This window comes from Ornithodoros turicata, chromosome 9 (assembly GCF_037126465.1).
Source record: "Ornithodoros turicata isolate Travis chromosome 9, ASM3712646v1, whole genome shotgun sequence".
NCBI lineage: Eukaryota > Metazoa > Arthropoda > Arachnida > Ixodida > Argasidae > Ornithodoros > Ornithodoros turicata.
Window position 1 is genome coordinate 36,519,345 of NC_088209.1, and position 5,340 is coordinate 36,524,684.

Here is a 5,340-nt window from a genome sequence, read left to right on the forward strand (position 1 = left end):
CGGTAGCAACTTGGCGGTGAAAGCCACTGATGTGTTTCTCTCCACTTGCAACGAGGCGCGGGAGTTGAAACAGCTGCTGCTAGCCTTGGCACCGATGTTACTTTGTACGGGCGGAGAAGGTCAAGGTTGAAGAGTTCCTGGGATAAGTCGATGCCGTTGTTGTTATGGGTCTAGTATCTTTCGAACTACGCACTGACAACATGTAGGCACACAAAATTTTTCTGGGGCATTGTAAACGATGGATGTCCAGAGTTTTAAAGATAAAGGACCGCTACGGTTCAACTACGGCGACGGCACTTCCAGCAGCGGCAGTAGCGGTGAGGTGGCGGTGGTGAGGCGGTGGTGAGGCGGCACTCGTCGGAGTGCCCAATATTGTGTGTCCGCCCATTTCATCGAATGCCGTTTCGTCGAACGCCATTTCATCGAACGCCTTTTTTCCGAGGAACACCGTTTCATCGATGCCTGACCAAGCTTAGGTCAGGAGAGCCTTTTACGTATTCCACACGTTGGGGAGACTGACCAAGGTTAGGTCAGGAGAGCCTTTTACGTATTTCACGCCATCACTCATTTATGACATCTCAAGCTTGACATTGACATACAAAGAGAGGAAGGATGACTGAGTAACATTGTGAAACGGCGTCTCTTACTAGCAGCCAATAACGCCTATGCCTAAATTAAAAACACAAAAGAAAAAAATCGCACAAAAACAGAGCAACTTCTTCGACAATCTAGACTCAAGTATCTAAAATACTTTTGAAGTATTTACTACTCTACTTTTTTTTTCAAGTTTTCAAGAACAAAAGGAATTAAGCATTCCGGATAATTAAACTTTATAGTGCACACGTAGCTTGCGTTGTAAATCTTAATACAGCGAAGTATACAGCTTATAAGTGCACATACGAATGGTATATTGTACATATTTTTTGCAGATTGACATAATGTTCCACGTGCAATGGGGTAGGGTATACCGCACCACTGCGGTGAAACATCCCATCTCATCGTCATCATTTATTGTTGTTGTTGTTGCACGTAGAACATTTACGTTGTTATTGTGTTTGTTAAAACCAAAGTGTAATCGGGACGGTTACTTGTGTAATTAGATAATCATGTTAATAAAATATTGTGAACAGACAATGCAGGTGCCGGAGGACTTGTGATTTGAATGTATTAAACGATTCTGCCCAGAACAGCCGAAGCAACAAAAAGCCCAAACACCATGTATGTCCGTGGTATGCATGCTTGGAATTCGGCAGGGTTGCGCTTTTGAATCGCGGGGCAACGGCTTGCAGTGTATCCATCTTAAAGCCCCAACAGAACGCATCTATGACGCACGCGAATTTGATGGGAGCTGTTTAATATTCTATGCAAACCGCTATACAGACCAATCCAAATGGGACGGCCTTGACTTTCGAGCTTTGGAGAGAGTCGCCATATCCTTTCACGCAGAGCTTTCGTTTACGCAAATGGTCGTCATTACCTTCCTTCCAAAAATACCAGTCGTATTATAGAATCGCAGATGTCTCGCGACGTAAAACTCAGAATTATAATTATTAGTATGATAGAGTAACGTCCTTTTCTAGAAGGAATCGTTATCAGTATCCATAGGGTTATTTTGCGCGGTTATTTCGCGCCTTGACGTAGGCACGTTTATGCCTGCCACGCGTGAGCAGTAATTTCGATCAGATAACGAACAGGGCGCTTCGAGCGATAGAAAACAAGATTGCCGGCCTCAGAATGGAGCGGTATATGCACGATAGAAGACGCATGATTCAAGGTAAAACGAACAGGCTTGGTAGGAATATTCGGGGACGTGGAAGGGCTTTCGAAACTGCGGTATCGCAGGCGGAGTTACATAACGCCGAGTCGCTATGCCTGGCGTTTGCGTGCAAGGCTGTTACGGTGATCACGAAGGCGCTGAAAGGCCGCGGCGAAGATCGTACCGACGCTGGAGATAGACACGGTCGAAGTGGTAGAGATTGTCGTAACGCGCGTATCTTGGCGCCGTAATATTTGCGAGATGCATTAATAAGTCCCTTAATGAATGTAATCGTTGACGAAATAGAGCCGCCGGAAGGTCTCGGTAGACGAAATGCGGGGAAGTTTTCATTTCTGCGAAATTCATTCTCTGTTTTAAGTACAAAATACGGGTGTACCTTGCAATGAAGCGACCGAAAGCGCCGCGTGCAAAATAAACTACAGGAAATAAATGTTTCGCGGTCCTCCCATTGAAAAATAAGCTTTCCTTAAAATGCACAGTCGGGAAAACGCCAACAGCGAACTTAGACTAACCTGGACAAAAAAGAAATGCAACCACAAAACTTTCACTAACCTGATAATAAACCTAACCAACATGCCAGCATGGTATCCAGATATGTTTTTTTAGGGGGGGTTCTATAGGGACTTTACATCGAGGGGAAGATCACCCCCTTGTTTCCCTTTCCCAAATGCACTACAATATGTTGTTCTTTTTTTTTGGGGGGGGGTGAACTCACTATACACCTCTCCCCCTGGCTACGCCAATGCAACATGCTGTTCCGGTGTGTCCGACGTGCTACGCCTAACGGTTACTACAATGTGGCTTTCATTCGCGAAAACTACTTCGACAGACATCGAAAATTCGTGGAGCTGAGAGGTTAGATAGGGACATCGGAGTTTTAAACACGGCATATCATCTAACGAAGCAATCGCGAGCATTTTCTTTGTTTCGAGACCGTGAATTTCGCAACCGGGAATATCGAGGCCCCATCTAAAGCCCTTGTGCTATTTAGTAACTACTTTTCGCGTTTATCGCATTCCCCCCCCCCCCCCCCAAATAAACAAAACCCGGAAAATGAAAATAAAAAGTCGCGAATTTATGCTCCCGGGAACTTGTCCGTTCACCTGGCCTGTAAAACGTTCGACTTTACGTACCGAAGGTGAGGCCCGTTTTCTATCTGTATAGCGTGCCAGCAGCTTTAGCACGTTGCCAGAAACATGTTTCAAGGAACGAAATTGAAAATATGAGAAATACTGTACTTAGCAGCACAGCTCTACCCGGAACTGTTATTCCTGCAGACCCAAGATCGACTTATGAATGGCTATGATCGTAATACCGAACAGCGCGCCTCCAACCTCCTTCGCGCAGTCCATTTCCTGCGAATCACTTTTCGAGGAAATTCTGCCGAAAAGGGCAAAAGCTGTTCACAGGCGAAACAGAGAGAGAAAAAGAAAGAAAGAAAGAACGAAAGAGGACTTCTATATGTCATACGCATTAGAATCGGCTAACGTATCTTATTAATTCTGCTTCTCCACTGACGTCTTATATGCGCTCTTCGTACCGCAGTGCGAATATACTGCGAATAAAAGAATGTGCCAGATAGGGAAGACGAGAATAAACCTGTACTATGTGCTGTGTTTGCTACACTCTTAAAAAAAAAGGCGTACAGTGACTCCTTTTTGAGGAGTCACTGTACACCCTTGCCACATACATAATTCCCTTTGAAGTGTACAAGGGAGTGAGGAGAACCACTTTTTGAGCGTATTTTTTTGTTGTTGTTACTTTCGTGTTAGCGCCGCGAAGCAACTGTGGCGATGAGCGGCGTACAGATGAGGACAGAAGGAGAGAGGACAGCAGGAAGGAGTGGGGTGACAGGGAGGGTTAGTATGCTTCCTGGGCCGACCTCATGGGGATCTGTACCGACATTCGCCTGGAATGTCTTCTGAAAAACCCATGGAAAACCTCAGACAGCACGGCCGCGATGGTAGGATTCGAACCCGCAACCCCCCAGTCAGCACGACACCAACGAGCTTGAGCGTAATTGTACTCTCCAAGAGTGAATGATGTATGTGGCAAGGAAAAGGAGGTGGAAAAAAAGGAAAAGGAAAGGAAAAGTACGCCCTTTTTTTTAAGAGCGTACAAACTGCTGTCCCATCCCGTAAGTGCGAACGCTTCTCACGTCGTCACCTGTTGCGGCAACGTCAACGAAGACGGGAACCGGACGCACGCAGGAAATGTTTTCCGAGTATTATATAGCTGAGCTGACGTGGACTGGGCCGTGCCCCCTTTATCTACGACGTTTTTTCTACGTGCTTGTAATCTTTATACCGAGTAAGGAATGGACGAGAGGAGGACGAGTAATGGGATCTAATGGACGAAAGATTAAAAACAGTCATCGGTGATACACGTCACGACACAACATACACGCACGCACACACAACTGACACACGAGACAACCTGTTTCAGAGGGTTACGGATTCCGCTGTTGTGGATACCACACCTTGCGGTCATTGCTTCGGTTTTGGGTTTTATGGCGCAAGAACATTCATCTTTGGTCCGAGCAAACTAACCAGTTATACGTTTCATCGGTTTATAGTTCTGTGGGATCTGACACTCAGTCACACTCACTTGGTCGAAACTTACTGTTGAAGTGGATCATCGTCTCTTTGGTTTCTCGTCATCTCATTATCTGTTTGTACTTTCTGTGTGTAAGCGTACTGGGGTAGCCAGTTCGACTTCGTCGAAACTCGCATCCCCATTTTTTTCTTTATCACATCACCATCACATCACCATCGGGATCTGACAGGGCATGCCGTTATAGGATCCCTTGCTTCGCGGGGCAAACGGGTGTTTAAAGATACGCTGAACTCAGCATCTGTTGTGGTCACACTTACACACACACACACACACTCATAAGAATTGCAAAATGTGTTTCTTCGTTTCACGCATACTGGATGCTCTAAGTCCATAGGGCTACGCCTATTACACAAACTCTCAAATTTCTAAGCAAGCACAAACAACTTTACAAAACGGCGAAAAAGCAGGCGAGCTAGTGACTATGGTTGAGTTGAGTTGAGTTGATAAGAAAAGAAAAAAAATGGAGAAATAGGCACTCATTACGAGAGCCAGCTACTCCAGATCATTTAGGAAAACACAAATGGCTATCTACAATAAAACCAATGAGTGACAAAGACTACGGTTATCCACTGTAGAACCGTGAGATTGGTGAAGAAGTAATTCCTTAATCCCAGTTAGTAATGGTCAAATACTTTTGTGTCTGCTGCTATATGCCCGAAAGCCACAGAGACCACTCCATAAATAAAACAACGTTCACATAAATGATGATGATGACATGGGGTGTTTCACCGTTGGGGTGCAGTACCATACCTCATTACACGCGACGCATTAGATGAGCGATGTGGGAATGAAATTAGTTAAGTAGTTCACAGAACAATTGGCGATGGTCCTGGAGATGCTACTCAATACAGAACGAAAACAGGATGAAATTAAGAAGAAGAAAAAAGCACCGAAAGGAGCACTCAGGGTCTTTGGCAAACACGTTATAGAACTAAAGCGCCTCGAGC